This window comes from Sminthopsis crassicaudata, chromosome 6 (genome assembly GCF_048593235.1).
Source record: "Sminthopsis crassicaudata isolate SCR6 chromosome 6, ASM4859323v1, whole genome shotgun sequence".
Classification (NCBI taxonomy): Eukaryota; Metazoa; Chordata; class Mammalia; order Dasyuromorphia; family Dasyuridae; genus Sminthopsis; species Sminthopsis crassicaudata.
Window position 1 is genome coordinate 45,480,513 of NC_133622.1, and position 20,332 is coordinate 45,500,844.

Consider the following 20,332-nt stretch of genomic DNA (forward strand, 5'->3'; position numbering starts at 1 on the left):
TACATTGACCCTAGACTGAATATGGTTTTGCACATCATTGTTGTATATATAACCAAAATTTCTGTTAATCAGCTTCCATCAACCCAGACCGATGCCCACCTCTCTCCACTGTACCATGCCACAATTTTATCCCTTTTCCAAGAAGTGAGATAGGAAGAAATAGGACAATGCAATTATCACTCCTTGCATCTATTTTACCTAAATGACCTCACATCTTTAAAATGATCCACTACTCCAATCTCAGCTAATCTCCTCCACAGAGTTTAAAAAATCATGTTATTCCACATAGTGATTTTATAGGTTTTGTTGTTGTTGTTGTTGTTGTTGTTGTTGTTGTTTTTTACAAATACTTTTTTTTTAATTTTTTTCTTTTATGAATACTTTAATTCAAAACCTAAACTCTTCAATCCTTATATTGGGGCTCAATTTATATCTTATCTGTAGTGTTGTGTAAATTATTATGTTGCTGTATGTTTATGTATGCAACTTCCCTATCTGAAATCTAAATTCTTTGAAAATTGATTTTATGGTTTCTTCACTTTTTTTAATACATTCCCATAACCACACTGTCACTCTTCACACAACATGTTCTAAATAAAATATTATTGGAAGAATAAACTTATTTATTTTCAAATAGTCTACTTGGTATTCCCTTTTGAGTTTTTTTTTTAACTTAACTGAATAAAGTGTGAATTATTTTTTTTTCAGTCCCATGACATTATTCTAAAGTTTTCTATTTATAAGTGAATTAATTTAAAAATTTACACATAATGTTTAGCTAACAATAATTCTTCCACTTCAACAGTAAATTATCTGAATTATATTATTCATCAAAAGATAAAATATATAAATGATAATTCCACTGATGAAACTGGCAAGTGTAAATCATTGGAACATATTTTGCATTTAAGTACATTACTAATTGCATTAATGGTTAAAAATATCCTATCAATAATGGGATATCTATTTTTCATACAGGTGCTAAAGGGATTACAGTAATATGATAGGACAATATTGAATGAAAGGATATTCACAATTGTAATACAAAATGAAGACTATAGCTATATGAAATAATTTACAAAATTGACAAGTTTTTCTCATTTTGATCATGGATGTGTGCGTAGAATTTGCTTTTTTTTTTTTCTATTTCTTCTTTACTCTCTCATTCTATCACTTCAGGACTATTTAATTTTTTCTTATATCTTTATGTCAAGTTCCTTTCTTTGGTCATAGCTGTCAGGTAGCTGTTCAATTATTCTTATGTTTTCTTGATATGTTCTCCAGATCTTTTACATCCTCTTCTATTTTAAAAAATTCTGTGTATGTTTTTATTATTATCATTTCTTGGTCTCATAACTTTACTGACTTCCCCTTGTTTAGTGCCTATAGAATAATTCATTTAAATGTGATTATTATTTCCAGATTAAAAATCTCACGTTTAAAGGATAACTTATTTCAATGAGGTCACAGACTTAGAAACTCATCACAACTGAAACATTAACATGTTTTCTATCTCAAGTTTAATGGGTCTTGTTTTTAATGTCATCTTGTTTTGTTTTTATCCACCATACACCAAAAAAAAAAAAATATGTTGGTCTTATTTGGAAAGACATAACAGTTGGGGGGGGGGGGGAAATTCAAGTTATATAATAATTTTTACACAAATACCACTAATAAATAATTTTCTCAAAAGTGGCTTTAGTTGTTCTTGAACAAAACGTTAAGTGGAATAAAAAAAAATTCATCCATAGAAATAGCATTTTTTTAATCATTCTATATTAGACCTACAGGATCATAGATTGAAAACTGAACAGACCATAGAGAATTCCAACCTTCACATTTCAAGGATAAGATAGGTGTTCCTGACAGATTCACTGATTTTCCCTAAGGTCCAGAGCTAGTGAATAGCAAAGATGAAATGTGAACCCCAATTCACTGACTCCTTAACCACACTTTCCTCACCACAATATCATTCTGGATGCTTGTAATATTTTCTACTTGACCTAGAAGTTCTGAAACTCCTGGGAGTTTTTAGCTTGGGATCTCTTTTAGGAAAAGATTGGTGACTCCTTTAATTTCTATTGTTTTCTAGTTCTAGAATCAGGGCAGGTTTCCTTGATACTTTCTTGACAGATGATATTTAGCATCTTCTTTTGATTTTGACTTTCAGGTAGATCAATAATTCTTAAATTATCTCTTCTGAATCCATTTTCTAATCTCGAATGAGATATTTCACATTTTTTCCTCTATTTTTTTCATTATTTTGGTTTTGCTTTATTGTATCTTGATTTATTAAAAAGTCATTAGCTTAAATTTACTCAATTCTATTTTTTAAGGAACTATTTTTCTCACTGACCTTTGTACCTCCTTTCCCAAACTGGCCAATTTTGCTATTTAAAGGATTCTTCTCCTCCTTAGGTTTTTTTTTTTGTTTTGTTTTTATATTTCCTTTTGCACTTCTCTCAATTCTTTCCTAATTCCCCCCTTATTTGATTTTCAAAGTCCCTTTTGAGCTCTTCCATAGCCTGTTTCCAATTTTTCTTGGAGCATTTGGATGTAGGAACTTTGACTTCTTTATCTCCCAGGTGTGCATCTTGATTTTCCTTGTCACCATAATAATTTTCAATGATCAGAAACTTGTTTGTTTCTGCTCCTTTTCCTAGCCAATTACTTGGTTTTTACTTCTTTGTTAAATTAGGGCTCGGTGTCCAGGGTAGAGGGTGCATAGTTTCAAGCTTCAGGGATTTTATGTAGCTGTTTTCAGATATCCTTCTAGTAACCTGATCACAAGCTTCGTATCCAGTTGCCACAGACCCTCTCTCCAATGACCTTGCAGTCCTCTTTGGTATCCATGCTGAGAGGTCTAGAAGCCTCCAGTACTGCTGCTTATTCAGAACTCCTACCTTGCTGGGGTCTGGTCCAGGATGCAGCTGTGTTGGCAAGTCTGTTCTGGGCTTCCACTCTGATTCCACAGGCCTTTTCTCTTGGCCAAGAGGTCCAGGAGTCTCCAACACTGCCTAGCATTGAGACTGCTGATGCTCAGCCACAGTGCCATGGTGGTATTGTGCTCCAGGCCCACCCCCATGTAACATACTCCTCCTGCCCCTCTCCCAAACTGCCTTCAGCTAGACAACTGTTCCACTACATGTTTTGTGAATCCTAACACTCTTAAATTTGTTCTGTCTTTATTTTTTTTCCAGCCTAAAACAATTTTTTATAATTTTTTTCACAGTATATATGCATGAGTAATTTTTTTTAATATTATCCCTTCTATTCATTTTTCCAAATTATCCCCTTCCTCCCTATACTCCCTCCCCTTGATGACAGGCAATCCCATACATTTTGCATATGTTACAATATAACCTAGATACAATGTATGTGTGTAAATACCATTTTCTTGTTGCACATTAAGTATTGGATTCCGAAGGTATAAGTAACCTGGGTAGATAGACAGTAGTGCTAACAATTTACATTCACTTCCCAGTGTTCCTTCTCTGGGTGTAGTTATTTCTGTCCATCATTGATTAACTGGAAGTGAGTTGGATCTTCTTTATGTTGAAGATATCCACTTCCATTAGAATACATCTTCATACAGCATTGAAGTGTACAGAGATCTTCTGATTCTGCTCATTTCACTCAGCACCAGTTGATGTAAGTCTCTCCAAGCCTCTCTGTATTCCTCCTGCTGGTCATTTCTTACAGAGCAATAATATTCCATAACATTCATATACCATAATTTACCCAACCATTCTCCAATTGATGGACATCCATTCATCTTCCAGTTTCTAACCACTATGAAAAGAGTTGTCACAAACATTTTGGCACATACAGGTCCCTTTCCGCTCTTTAATATTTCTTTAGGATATAAGCCCAATAGCAGCAATGCTGGATCAAAGGGTATGCACAGTTTGATAACTTTTGGGGCATAGTTCCAAATTGCTCTCCAGAATGGCCGGATTCTTTCACAACTCCACCAATAATGTATTAGTGTCCCAGTTTTCCCACATCCCCTCCAACATTCATCATCATTTGTTCCTGTCATCTTAGCCAATCTGACAGGTGTGTAGTGGTATCTCAGAGTTGTCTTAATTTGCATTTCTCTGATCAGTAGTGATTTGGAACACTCTTTCATATGAGTGGATACAGTTTCAATTTCATCATCTGAGAATTGTCTGTGCATATCCTTTGACCATTTATCAATTGGAGAATGGTTTGATTTGTTATAAATTAGGGTCAGTTCTCTATATATTTTGGAAATGAGACCTTTGTCAGAACCTTTAACTTTAAAAATATTTTCCCAATTTGTTACTTCCCTTCTAATCTTGTTTGCATTAGTATTGTTTGTACAGAAACTTTTTAGTTTGATGTAATCAAAATCTTCTGTTTTGTGATCAATAATAATCTCTAGTTCTCCTCTGGTCATAAATTCCTTCCTCCTCCACAGGTCTGAGAGGTAGACTATTCTCTGTTTCTCTAATCTATTTATTATCTCATTCTTTATGCCTAAATCATGGACCCATTTTGATCTTATCTTGGTATATGGTGTTAAGTGTGGATCCATATCTAATTTCTGCCATACTAATTTCCAGTTTTCCCAAAAGTTTTTTTCCAAATAATGAATTTTTATCCCTAATGTTGGTATCTTTGGGTTTGTCAAAGACTAGATTGCTATAGATGTACCCTTTTTTTGTCCTTTGTATCTAATCTGTTCCACTGATCTACAGGTCTATTTCTTAGCCAATACCAAATGGTTTTGGTGACTGCTGCTATATACTATAGCTTTAGATCAGGTACACTTAGACCACCTTCATCTGACTTTTTTTTCACTAGTTCCCTTGCAATTCTCGACCTTTTATTCTTCCATATGAATTTTGTTGTTATTTTTTCTAGGTCATTAAAATAGTTTCTTGGGAGTCTGATTGGTATAGCACTAAATAAATAAATAGATTAGTTTGGGGAGTATTGTCATCTTTATTATATTCGCTCGGCCTATCCAAGAGTACTGAATGTCTTTCCAATTATTTAAATCTGACTTTATTTTTGTGGCAAGTGTTTTGTAATTTTGCTCATATAATTCCTGATTATTCTTTGGTAGATGGATTCCCAAATACTTTATACTCTCAACATTTGTTTGGAATGGAATTTCTCTTTGTATCTCTTGCTGTTGCATTTTGTTGGTGATATATAAAAATGCTGAAGATTTATGTAGATTTATTTTGTATCCTGCAACTTTGCTAAAATTCTGAATTATTTCTAATAGCTTTTTAGCAGAGTCTTTGGGGTTCTCTAAGTATACCATCATGTCATCTGCAAAGAGTGATAGTTTGATTTCCTCATTTCCTACTCTAATTCCTTGAATCTCTTTCTCGGCTCTTATTGCCGAGGCTAGAGTTTCTAGTACTATATTGAATAGTAATGGTGATAGGGGCAACCTTGTTTCACTCCTGATCTTACTGGGAAGGGTTGCAGTTTATTTCTATTGCACATTATGCTTACTGATGGTCTTAAATATATGCTCCTGATTATTCTAAGGAATAATCCATTTATTCCTATACTCTCAAGAGTTTTTAGTAGGAATGGATGTTGGATTTTGTCAAATGCTTTTTCTGCATCTATTGATATGATCATATGGTTTTTATTAATTTGATTATTAATATGGTCAATTATACTAATAGTTTTCCTAATATTAAACCAGCCCTGCATTCCTGGTATAAATCCTACTTGATCATAGTGTATTATCCTGGGGATGATTTTCTGAAGTCTTTTTGCTAATATCTTATTTAAGATTTTAGCATCAATATTCATTAAGGAAATTGGTCTATAGTTTTCGATCGACCTGGTTTAGATATCAGTACCATGTCTGTGTCATAAAAAGAGTTTGGTAGGACTCCTTCATCCCCTATTTTTTCAAATATTTTATATAGCATTGGGGCTAATTGTTCTTTAAATGTTTGGTAGAATTCACATGTAAATCCATCTGGCTGAGTCTTTATTTAAAGGTATTAGTAGGAGTGTGAAGGAGAACTCAGGCAAGTTCCTACCTTCATTCCCCCATCTTAGCTCTGCCAACGGGTCTATCATTTGTCTTAACCATTTCTGTAATTTATAACCTCATTTGTAACATAACAGACTCTTTTAAAAAGCTTTATTTCTCTTTTGATACAGTCTCACATTATTTTCTTCTCCCTCTCCTCTTGTATGTAAAGAAGGGATATCATTATTCACTTGTGGGTAAAGGGTTGACCCATTTTCCTAAAAATGTGACCCCTTAAAATTTTGATCTTATATATTTTTTAATTTCCTTCTGTCTTTATGAATATTAATTTTTATTTCATCAAAATTAAGTTTATACTCACCCCTGGCCCTTTTGTATTTTTTCCCCATTGGAGGCACATACAAATGGACCCTAATATTCATATTAATGAGGTTAGTTAATGCTTGCTACATCTGTCATATAAGGTTGGATGATACTGTGAATAGTGAATGGGAACTTTAAGTATATCAATTTTCTGATGGAACTCAAACAACTTTTACCTTAGATAGTGCTGCTTCTTGTTATATTGATTCACTTTTAATTACTATAGATTTGGCACTCATTTCCTTCTGTTTATATTGTTCCATTGAAAAGATATGCTGAAAACAACCTTACCATCTTGCTGATCACATGATCATTGCCATTGATTTTTATCTTTCTTTTAAGAAGCCTGACTATATATAAACAACTGATTTAGGAGTGGCTGAAACATCAGCAAGTGGTTATTTCCCATCTATTAAGATGATATCAATTGATTTTAGGAGATGTTATTTGATGCTTTATATGTCATATACCTCTTAACCCTCTTCTTAAAGTACCCATGATACTTGGGGAGGTGTAATTTTTTTTTCTAATTTATAGGCTTTTGATCTCTTTTGTCACTTAGTACTGAATCATATTTTCTGATATAGTCTTTGCCATTCTCCCAATGCCCATTTTTTCTGCTGAAGTCACTGAGGGACTTCAAATATAAGTTGATATAATTTGGAAGATCTTATTAACCTCTTCCTAAAATTTCTTTGCTCCTCATCTCATCCTCTAAAAAGATATTAAAAGATTAGTCATAGGAGTTTATTTCATTTTACTTATTTTTGTTTAATGATTACCATGACCATTAATAAGTGAAATGGCCCCAATGCTATATAAACTATTTGAAAAAATAGGGGATGAAGGAGTCCTACCAAACTCTTTTTATGACACAGACATGGTACTGATATCATCTCCAAATCTCACATCCTTTATACAAATTCACAGTATCACTTTGCTCCCTATGAAATTATCTCAAAGGTCTTTAATCCTGTTCTAAATCGATATAAGGTGGGCAGCTTGGTAGTGAAGTAGATAGAACATAAGGAATCAGGGAAATTTGAGTTCAGGTATGTCTTGACACTATCTGTGTGCTCAAGGTTACATAGATAGTGTCTTAAGACATACCTGAACTTAAATTTTTTCTTTATTTATTTTGCTTTCATAGTTAAATAATTCATGTCCAATCTTCTTGTGAGTCTTTTCACATTTAATTAGCTAGATAAATCCTTAGAAAGGGGGAAGGAGAGAAAACAAATTCTTTCCTATCTCTAAGGCTTTCTATCATATAGACCCTGTCATAGCTTGAGCTCCACTAAAAATTGTAAAATATAAAAACTGAAAAAAAATCATTTTTCAAAATATAGTACTCATGTGCTATACTAAAAAGTATAGGAATAGAAAGACTTTTTTTTTCAGTAGTTAACTATTAATGTAAATATTAATATAATTATCTAACACCAATGTATCTAATGAAGAAATATTTTACTCTTTTCCACAAGAAATGTAGGTTAATCAAGGATACTATTGTCTCCAAATAATATTTGGAATAGTAGCAAAAATGAAAGAGATCAAAATTCCATTGAAATAACAAAAGAAAAAAGACACTTATGAATTCTCAAGTCAAGGATACTAATATAAATCAGTTTCACAACAATAAATGAAAATAAATAATTATAGAGATAATCAACATTTTTGGCTCCACTCTGCCAAAGCATAAAATTAGATTGTGTCCAAATTATATTGTGATAAAATTAGACAAAATAAAAATAATTTGAAGAAATAAAATGTTATTAATATCAAGGGAAATAATGAAAACATGTAAATGGCAATCAAATCTCAAATTTATTAAAAGTAAAATGGACAAAAATACTAGAAAATTCATCAATATAATAAATGAGAAGCAATATTCAAAAATTAAACATGCTAATGTTCTACTTCATTCCTATGATTTTCCAATTCAAAACAACTTCTGTTCATCAAATTTTGTTGTGATTTCCCTTTAATATGTGTTTTCCATAATTTTAATTTAGTTACCTTTAGGGCAAAGCATTTCTCAATTTTTTGTTTGTATTCCTAACACTTTTTAAAGAAATATTGGCATTTAAGTGCTTAATATGTGGTTTTTAATTCATTTATTTAATTTTTAAATGGAAAGAGAAAACAAAAATATTATTTTACTTGATAGTATTTTTAAATTACACATAAAGATAGTTTTCAATATTCATCTTAATAAGGATTTTGAGCTCCAAATTTTCTTCTTCCTTCACTTTCCTCCTTCCTTCCAAATATAGGAAAAATTTTGTATTCCAGGTTTTTCTGAAATCCTCCTGCTCATCATTTCTTATACACAATAGTATTCCAATACACTCATATACCACAACTTTTTCAACTGTTCTCCAGTTGACAGCTTTCCCCTCAATTTTCAATTATTTGTCACCACAAAAAAAAAAAAAAAAAAAAAAGCTGCTATAAATATTTTTGCATATATGGGTCTTTTCTCCTCTTTTATGATTTCTTTGGGATATACACCTAGTAGTAGTATTGATGGATCAAAGGATATTCACAGTTTTATAGCTATAGTAAAGTAATCTGAACTGATCTGTCATTAATAAAATTTCAGGAATTTGCAAAGAAATTATTCAATGGTTATTGAACAATGATAAAGATGAAATGAGCCTAGTAAATGGGACTAATCATAGAAATAGAATTGTCTCAGCAACCATTTCTTGATTGTTAGAGGTAATCAAGAGTTCTACATAGCGGCTTAGAGATTTATATAATGAGGCAATTTTTTTTTGGTCTTGGTTTTTGATTCCCCCCCCTCTACTTCCTTAGAACTAGACGAAAGGAAAACAAAGTAGATAAAAGGCATAGGAAGACACTAGAACTTTAGATCTTTGAACAGTGTACTCCTGGATAAATGTTTTACTTTGTTTTCCAAAAAAGGTAATAAGAGTTACAAAACACCCTCAAAAAAGTTCAAATCACAAGAAAATTGCTCTGAGGAGTTAAGGAAAGTGAAAACTATTTATAAATATTATGATACCATAAAGTAAAAATAAAGAAGAAATAAAAACCCTGATTAATGTAATTTTTTTTTTTTTTTTTTTTTTTTTTTTTTTTTTTTTTTGCCCACAAGAATTTAGAGAGACTAAAAACTAATATAAGGGGAATTTTGTTGTATTTTTTTTTTTTTTACCTTAAATCTTGCTCTGTGTAACATCTTGAATTAAATTTATAGACAGAGTGATGAGTGTTAGCTAAAATGTTCAATTCAATACAGTTGCAATGAATATTTAAGTGAATATTATGAGACTCATTATGATAGATACCTTGAAGAATACACACAACTCCTTATCTCAAATAGAAGAGATAATGCAAATACATAAATAAGAATATAAAGCAGGGAAATGTGATAAGACCAAAGAAGAGAAGCATTATGACTCATGACAGAGAAAATGGTTATATACAAGTGAAAGAATCTAAATAGAATGTGATCCGAAAAAAGGTGGTAATCTGACAGGGAAAAACTAGTATTCCATTTGGAAGGAAAGGCATGAACATGATTCATGGGAAAGAAAGCTCAAGACTGGTTGTGGAAACCACAACTAAACCCACTATACTAGCCTCTGAATTAATTTTGAAATTCAGAACAATTGACGACTCTTCAAGAACTGTAGCATTTTCTTTTTATCCCTGTCTGGTTTACAAGCCCTTCTCTTTAACTTTTTAAGATGAAGTCTTTTGAAAATCTACAATTCTGTGAGTTCCCTAAATATCCCCATTGGCCTTTTATAAGCAACCAGTTCTTTTTTTTTTTTTTTCCCCTTCTTTAGCAGAATTACTTCTACTTGTACTATTGGAAATTCATTTTTGGAAATTTCCCATTCTTCTTTCATGGATTTACCTTGTAGCATTTTAGAGTATGAAATCCTAAGCTTTATATTTTTATATTTCATGTGCCAATTCTGCTCTATTTGGTAAAGCTCAAGTCAAATCAAAAGTAACAATTCTTTGTTCCTTCTTTCATCTTGTGAACACTAAAATTATCATTATAACTAGGAAGAAGAGGAGGAAGAGGGGAGGGATATTTGTGATTTTGGTTGCCTGTATAAAACCAGACAGCTATACAGATAGAAAACAGCTTTTAATAAGGTATCAGAAAAAGGTCAGCTCTTAGGAATGTTCATAACAAAGTTCATCAAAGAGAAAGAGGGAATGTATTTCTCCTACTTCCTGTTTTTCCTGGAAAAAGGCAGATTATTTCTGAGCATCAAGAGGTAGAGGAGGAAAGAGAGGGAGAAACAGGAAGAGAGACAGATTTCTAGTTACCCTTATGCCAGATTTATATATTTTACAAAGACTTTTTTTGTTGTTCTGTGCAGATGTTAATTAAACTATTCCCATGACAATATATTTTCTTTCTTCTAATGTTCTTCTGCCCTTCTGATTCAAGTTACTATTCTTTTCTGCTTCATCAAATCCTCCTTTTTTATGTTTTCTTTTTGAAGTTGTGAGTGAGTGTGTGTGTGTGTGTGTGTGTGTGTGTTTCCCAAATACTCTGGAGAATAGGACATCATTCTTCTAGTTCTTTTTCACCTTCTAATAAAAACACAATTTGTGATTTAACCACTTATGTAATTTGTTCTTATCATGGCCAGAAGTACAAATAAAATTCATTGGCCAGAGGCCACTTCAAAATTCCTCTTCTCCTAAGCCCTTCTAGGAAAGGAGTGTCAGACTTCAGTCAATTCAACAATTTAATTCAAAGGACTTTAGGCACTAACATAGAAGTTTCATACACAATTCTAGGCATTAAGAAACCAAAAATAAAAGCACCTCTGCCTTCAGGGCACTTATATTCAGTTGGAGGAAAGCGACATGCACATAGAAAATTGAATACAAAATATAAACCAAGTTATTTTCTGATTAAGATACTAATAGTGAATCACAATAGACTTTTGAGTGAGACTGCACTTGATCTTACTTTTACACCAACCTGGTGGTTCTCAAAAATTTGTTTAAGGAAGAAAGACATTCCATATATGGAGGACACCCTAAGCAGAAATAGGAGTTGGTATGACAACCTGGCCAGTTCTTTTATAGAACCTAGAGAGTGGGAAAGAGAGCAACTCACTAGAAAGTCAGTTGGGTTGGAAAAGACTTTAAAATCCAATCAATCAGAAGACAGGGACAGGAGGGATTTTTACTTTAAAGCCACTGGAAGCTTTGTCAGCAAGGATGTGCCATAGCATTGTTGTAGAAGGTAAATTTCATAACTAGCTATTATTGGGAGGTACTAGATGACATCTCCAGCTCTTTGCATTGGTACTTCAGCTTCTCCAATCTCCTGAGTTTCTACCTATTTATAGTGTGCTTCCCACCTTTTCCCTAGATAATTATGATACTGAACAGCTGCCTTTGATTGTCAATTAGCATATTCCTTCAATCAACCAAAGCAAACAGGAGCTACCTAACAGCTGCCCACTTCTGTTTCCCATGACAGTGAGTCAAGCAAAATCCAATTAACAGCCATTTCTCACCTACCTCTTCCCATGTTTTTTTTCTCTTCTCACTTCAGATCATTTACAAGTTCCATCTTACTACAACTCTGGATGCTGTTTCTCTGACCCTGATTCAATTGGTAGCAGTTATAAAAATACTAAGTGCCTTGGAAAAATGAACAGTATCTAGTGTCTACATTGCATTTCCATATCTATTAAGTAAGAGTGAACTGTTGTCCATGCACAAGGCCTACATGTGATGTTTTGCTCTTTGTCTAAATAAATGAATAAATAAGCCATGTAACACATTGATTAAACAGGGGGAATTAGAATAGAAGAAGAAATATGAAGGGTAAAGAATTATTAGGTATACTACAATTTATAAACCAACACTTTTTTTTATTGCTAAGTTAACTTTGACCTAGGATAATTAGCCATTTGAATTTTAAACAATAGATAAATATAGTACATAATCTATAGTTTTGTTTTGAAAATGAGCCGTATTACATTCCATCAATATGACTAATGCTGTGTTCAAAATAGATTGGTTTTGCCCTACTTCTAGCCTTTTATGATAAGAGATAAATGTTGAATACAGAGTTTTCCATTAGTTTCGTTTATTCTTCCTTACCTGAAGCTACTAAATTTGTCATCTCTCACCCACACACAAATATATGTATTAGAAATATAACATACCTCTGTCATCTATCTGCCAAGAGAATGAATATGACAGACATGTTGAATCCCTTAAATATATTGTAAAACCTTTCAGGGCCAGGATTGTCTTTCTGTTAATTTTATCCTATATTTATATAACTATATAATTGTTCTTGACATGGAGCCTGGCTAAAAGTAGGGACTTAATAAATGTTTATTGAATATTGACTATTATATGATTCATCAGAAATGTGCTTACTTTCTGCAGTTCATCAAATAAAGACCATCTCCCATTTCCACAAACTTTGGGGTAGATTGTTCAATATGCACATAGCTTCACTAGGAAGAATGCATATACACATAGAAGACTTTATTGGGGAGTTAAGTATTTAGGGAGCAGATTTATCAAAGGACTCAGTCAGTCTATAGGAATTTATTAAGTTCTTATTACATACCAGGCACTTTGCTAAGCAATACCTGGAAAGCCAGAAATAGCTCCTGCCTTCAGTGAACTCTTATTTGAATGAAACTTATACCTCTAATGTTTCAGCATCTTAAAATCCTTTTTCTTCTCATGGTAGTTTCTTCCTTGGATGCCAGGCTCCTACTAGGTAGGTCACTTGGCTGGACTCCCTGAGCCTACTCCTTTCTGCAGTTCAACTTTCAACTGAGAGCTAATACTCAATTCCCAGAAATGATTCTTCCTTACTGGATGCTGCCATGAAGGAAGAAATGAATGAAGAGAAACAGATCTTTTCCTTTTGTTTGGTGAACTTTGCTTGCAAGAAGCCATCCTAAGAAGTGACCTGTGCTGACTTCTTAGAAGGTATTTTCTGTCTGCAAAACTGTCTGACTCCATACAGGCAACTAGGGGGACAACTTTATCTTTTACCTAGTCAGTGGCTAGATACAATATAATCCCATCAAGCTGATGAAAAAACTTCTTCCTACCTACATAAGAAACACTGAAGTATAAATATTTCTACTTCCTTAAGGATCTATGAATGGATTATTCTTTCTAAGTCTTTACAAGCTATAAAAAAAAAATACTCAGACCCTAAGTCACCAAGTCAGAAACACATATAACACATAACATAATGTGAAATACGCATGTCATCTGCAAAAGCAGAGATATCCCAGGTAAGCTCCAAAACTTAAAGAGGATTTTCAAAGGGTGAAAAAGATTGATAAATAGACAACTGTAATTTGTAATTTAATGACCATTGTTAGTGAAGTCCTAGATGCATTATTCATGTGTTTACATAAGCTTTCATTTGCCAATATTGTTGAAGGTGGAGGAGAAGGAAATAAAATTTTAAGACAAAGTATTAGTGGACTCAGGTTCCTGAGCTATGTGACTTGAGAAGACAAGTTTTTAAATAAGCAACTCATTTTTCTGAAGGGTTTAGGTTAAAGGAAAATTAGAGGCAAAAATATTACTTAAGAGATTTTAAATGCTCTTTTCATTTATAGATGTTATAAAGTGATGATATCCCATTATGGCTTAGAATTTGCAGCAAATACTTTATTAGAATAGCATATTTAAGTATGCTTATTAAGTAAATGTTTTTCCCCTTCTTTATTGCAAGTGATAAATATTGACTTACTTCCTCATAGATTATAGGCCTAAAACCGGAACACTTTTCTTCTAAGTTTCTTTTCTACTTTGTTTTTTGTTTGTTTGTTTGTTTAGTTGGTTGGTTGGTTGGTTTTTTTTTTGGGTTTTTTTTTTTTTTTTTTTGGTTTTAGTTTGCACCACATATTATCTAAAATATAGTTTTAAATTATAAAAAAGGGACTCCATCATTTATGGTAAGGGTGTGTTCTATTTGGACATCTAGTAAATAACCTACAAATGTTTTATCGTAATACAGTATGAAGTGTCATTCAAATCATATTATATATTGGAATCTTGGATGAAATGAATATCATACTAACCATGAATTGAAGAATAAATCTTCTGAAGTCATTCCCCTGCATCAACATTTCTTAATTTTAGGAAGGGATCATTTTAACAACCCTAGTGAGAACCCAAATATCCAGGCCATTTGACATGAACTATTGACTTTCTCAAGCCTCCTGGTATTTATTCTAAGCCTTCTGTCACCATCAGCTCAAATTCTTGCAGTATGCACAGTTTACAGGGTCTAGAATCTGAAGACCAAGGATTCCTATCCCTTAGATGTCACTTAAGCTGATATCTTATGGTGAGCTCTCCAGTATGTGCTGATTAGATAATATTCTAATATTAACACTTACTTTTTTTTAATCTTAATACTTATGATAATAGATAATTTTATTTTATTTATAATCAGGATGATGATGATGATGATCACCAATACCTAAAAGGGAAAAAAAAAAGTGAGCTTTCACATTATCTTGAGGGTTCAACTCAATTCAAACTATTTCCCAGATATTACTATGCCATACCATCCACTCTAGTTTTTATTTTCAGCTTCCTTCTATCTGAAGCTTGGAATCCAAGACTCCAGTAAATATGCTTTTTCCTTATCTTCCTGAAGCCCAGACCTTCTATCCTACTTTAGTCAACCCCATACCATGTCAGTAAATTAGTCTACCAATTTCTACTGTTTATGTCTTCCTTTTCTCTATTAGCATGTAAGCTTCTCAAAGATGAAGATTATTTTTTCTTTATTGTATGTGAATCCCTAGCACTTAGCACAATGTCTGGAACAATTAAGTTTTTAATAAATTCTTATAGCTTTAATAGATATAGTATAGTCTCTGTCTCTGCCTTTATCTCTCTCTCCCTAGCTACGATCTTTCTAATTATCTATCCATCTTAGTCCAAGGCTTAAAGTAAGAAAAGAAAACACTGATCCAGAATCAGAATGGAAGAAAGAAGGAACATTCCTTTCCTCCTTTCTTGTGAATGAAGTGATGTGTATGTATGTATATATATATATATATATATATATATATATATATATATATATATATATATATATATATATATATATATATATGTGTGTGTGTGTGTGTGTGTGTGTGTGTGTTTGTGTATGTATATATGTATATATGTATGTATGTATGTATCACTTCAGGAATACAGTAGGACATGAGATAGGAAAAGAAAGAAAACTGATTATCTTACAAGTAGCAGACATCCTAATGGAGAACAATATGGAGAGATAGCTACAAGAAGTATCACAAAAATAGAGTGTGAGTAGAATATAGGATAAAATAGCCAGAATTTGAATCCAAAATGAAAAAAACCCAGGCAATGATATGTAGATGAAATCAGATTTTAATTGCTAAAACACTGGAGATTGAATGGGCATTTGCAAGGCTATGCAAATTTTAGTAAGTAACAACTGAATTAGAAATGTCTAATATCTGGATGATATGTAGAGGGATAGGCTAGAGCTACATCTACCTACATCATAGGATCAGTGGAGAATGGGAAGTGACTTAATGTATATAAAGGCAGGAATCCAAGCAAGGATTTGGATTGAGTTGTGGAAGTTCAAGGAACTAATTAGCTTTAGTTGGAGCTATGTATGCTCATTAAAGTACTCAGATAAATCCAGGCCCCTCTACATTATTCCCCACAACTAAAAAGGCCATGAGAGGATGGGAAGTCAGGGAGCAACAATTAGAAAGAAGTTTAAATTATTCATGGTATTTGGTGGTAACTCAGGAAAACAACAATAATATTAATTAATCTTGGAGTCTGCCTATTGGAATAGGGATACTAAACAACCTTATTTCTTCATATTTTAGTGATAAATACTATGAATCTGAGTTTGCTTTAACTGTTGTGGATTTAACAGACTGTTTCTGAGAATTTTTTGTATAATTGAACATTTAGAGGAGAAGGGACATATAATTAGGCACCCAATTTTATTAAATTTTGGAAAAAATTGCTTCATGTGCATTAATCTTCTCAAGAGGCTATATATATAAAAGACAAAATAATGTGCCTGAAATCAAGAGGACCTGGATTCAAATAATGTTTAAAAATCAATTAGTTGTTTAGAGTTGGATTCAGCTGCTCTAATGTTACTTTTAGGTCTAACTCTATGATTCTATGATCTTTTCCCAACACTTCTTTATCTCTTCTCTATGCATTGTATACATCATGTCTTTCTGTCTTTCTTTTGTATCTCTGGTGGATGCCTTATAGCAAACACTTAACAGTGCTTGCATACTGACTGACCTCTAGTGCCCAGAATAGTCCTGATCTACTGTTTCCTGTAGTTGCTACCTCATATCCAGACTCCTCAGGTGAAAGGATCTCTGGTCATGAGTGCATTAGCTCCCCAAATGTGCTGGGTACAATGACTGCTAGTAATTGAGGCAAGCATCTTCCAAGTGTCCCAAAGCAACTTCTATCTATACCAACAAAAGGCAGCTTCCATATTCTAGTAACACATTCCTCCAATTGGGATGTGGAGAACCTCCAATGCAAATAAGAGCAATACAGACCCTTAGAATTTAAACCTCCCAAATACCTACAGAAATATTGATTGCCCAGTTTAACAGAAGAATAAATACATTTTAGAAAAAAAAAGAAATAAAACAAGCTATTAATCAACTCCCTAAGAAAAAAATCCCCAGGACCAGATGGATTTACATGTGAATTCTACCAAGCATTTAAAGAACAATTAGCCCCAATGCTATATAAACTATTTGAAAAAATATGGAATGAGGGACTTCTACCAAATTCCTTTTATAACACAGACATGGCACTGATACCTAACCCAGGTAGGTCAAAAACAGAGAAAGAAAACTATAGACTAATCTCCCTAATGAATATTGATGCAAAAATATTAAATAAAATATCAGTAAAAAGATTACAGAAAATCATCTCCAGGATAATGCACCACAACCAAGTAGGATTTATACCAGGAATGCAGGGCTGGTTCAATATTAGGAAAACTATTAGCATAATTGAATATATCAATAACCAAATTAACAAAACACGTATGATTATCTCAATAAATGTAGAAAAAGCATTTGATAAGATCCAACACCCATTCCTAAAAAACAAAACAAAACAAAAAAAAAAAAACACTAAAGAGTATAGGAATAAATGGACTTTTCCTTAAAATAATCAGTAGCATCTATTTAAAACCATCAGCAAGTAATGGGGGTAAACTGGAACTATTCTCAATAAGATCAGGGATGAAACAAGGTTGCCCACTGTCACAATTACTATTCAATATTATATTAGAAATGCTAGCTTTGGCAATGAGAAGAAAAAGAGAATAAAGGACTTAGTAGATAATGAGAAAAGCAAATTATCACTCTTTACAGATGATATGATGGTATACTTAGAGAACCCTAGAGAATCAACTAAAAAACTATTAGAAGCAATCCACAATTTCAGGACAGTTGCAAGATACAAAATAAATCCACATAAATCATCAGCATTCTTATACATCACTAACAAAATCCAACAGCAAGAAATGCAAAGAGAAATTCCATTTAAAATAACTGTTGAAAGTATAAAATATTTGGGAATTTATCTGCCAAGGCAAAGTCAGGAATTATATAAGCAAAACTACAAAACACCTTCTACACAAATAAAGTCAGACCTAAGCAATTGGAAAAATGTTAAGTGTGCATGGATAGGTTGACCGAATATAATAAATATGACAATACTATCTAAACTAATCTATTCATTTAGTGCTATACCATTGATACTCCCAAGAAACTATTTTACTGACCTAGAAAAAATAACAACAAAATTCATCTGGAAGAATAAAATGTCAAGAATTTCAAAGGAATTAATGAAGAGAAAAGCAAATAAAGGTGGCCTAGCTATACCAGATCTGAAACTATATTATTAAGTAGCAGTCAACAAAACCATTTGATACTGGCTAAGAAACAGATTAGTTGATGAGTGGAATAGGTTAGGTTCACGGAACAAAATAGTCAATGACAAAAACTTGGGAAATTTGGAAACTAGTATGACAGAAAGTAAGCATTGACTGTATTAACACTGTATACCAAGATAAAATCAAAATGGGTTCATGATCTAGACATAAAGAATGATAATATAAACAAATTAGAAGAACATAGGATAGTTTACCTCTCAGACCTGTGCAGGAGAAAGGAATTTGTGACCAAAGAAGAACTAGAGATCATTATTGATCACAAAATAGATAATTTGATTATATTAAATTAAAATGTTTTTGTATAAACAAAACAAATGAAGACATAATTAGAAGAGAAGCTATAAACTGGGAAAACATTTTTACATTCAAAGGATTATTTTTATCAAAAAGCCTCATTTCTAAAATATATGAAGAATTGTCTTAAATTTATAATAGTTCAAGCCATTCTCCAATTGATAAATGGTCAAAGGATATGAACAGACAATTCTCAGATGAAGAAATTGAAACTATTTCTAGCCATATGAAAAGATGCTCCAAGTCATTATTAATCAGAGAAATGCAAATTAAGACAACTCAGAGATACCACTACACTCCTGTCAGATTGGCTAAAATGACAGGAAAAGATAAGGATGAATGTTGGAAGGGATGTGGGAAAATTGGGATACTGATACATTGTTGGTTGTAATTGTGCTCTCCATTCTGGAGAACAATTTGGAACTATGCTCAAAAAGTTATCAAACTGTGCATACCCTTTGATCTAGCAGTGTTTCTACTGGATTACATCCCAAAGAGATCTTAAAGGAAGGAAAGGGACCCATATGTGCAAAAATGTTTGTGGCAGCCTTCTTTGTAGTGGCAAGAAACTGGAAACTGAGTAGATGCCCATCAATTGGAAAATGACTGAATAAGTTATGTTATATTATTGTTATGGAATATTATTGTTCTGTAAGAAACGACCAACATGATGATTTCAGAGAGGTTTTGAGAGACTTACATGAAGTGATGCTAAGTGAAAGGAGCAGAACCAGAACATTATACATGGCAACAACAAGACTATACAATGATCAATTCTGATGCACGTGGCTTTCTTTAACATTGTGATGATTCAAACCAGTTCCACTCATTTAGTGATGAAGACATCCATCTATATCCAGAGAGAGAACTGGGGGAACAGAGTGTGGAACACAACATAGCATTTTCTCACTGTTATTATTTGCTTACATTTTGTTTTCTTTCTCAGTTTTTCTTTTTCTTCCTTCTTGATCTGATTTTTCTTATACAGAAAGATAATTGTATAAATATGTATACATATATTGGATCTAACATGTATTTTAACATGTTTAACATGTATTGGACTGCCTGTCAGCTAGGAGAGGGGGTGGGGAGAAGAAGGGGAAAATTTTGGAACAGAAGGTTTTGCAATTGTCAATGATGAAAAATTACCCATGCATATATCTTGTAAATAAAAAGCTTTAATAAAAAAAGGAAGAAAAAATAGGGGAAAATGATGCCAGCTTCTGCTCTGAGGAATGATATCAAAATATTAAACATGATTAAATGTCTTGCTATGGAACTTAAAAAAAAAAAAAAGAATTTAAACTTCCCATCTCCTGTTGTGTCTACTTTTTGAAGGTAGAGGAATACCACTCAACTTATTCTCACACCTGGCCATAATATTTTTTTCCCTGTTTAGTATTTTATTTTTCCAGATATAATATAACAATAGTTTTCAACATGCATTTTTATAAGATTTTGTGTTCCTGGTCATGGTCTTCAAACCACAATAACTAGGTGGATCATCATTTAAAATCCATTCCTTATCTCTATCAATTCTCCCACTCCAAAGTTTCATTCTAACTCCACCCAGTCCTTCCACTATGCCCTCTGCAGTTCCTGTTCTATTGGTAACAATCTTCTCTTCATTTTAAATCTTTGCTTCTTAATTGCACATGATTAATATATAT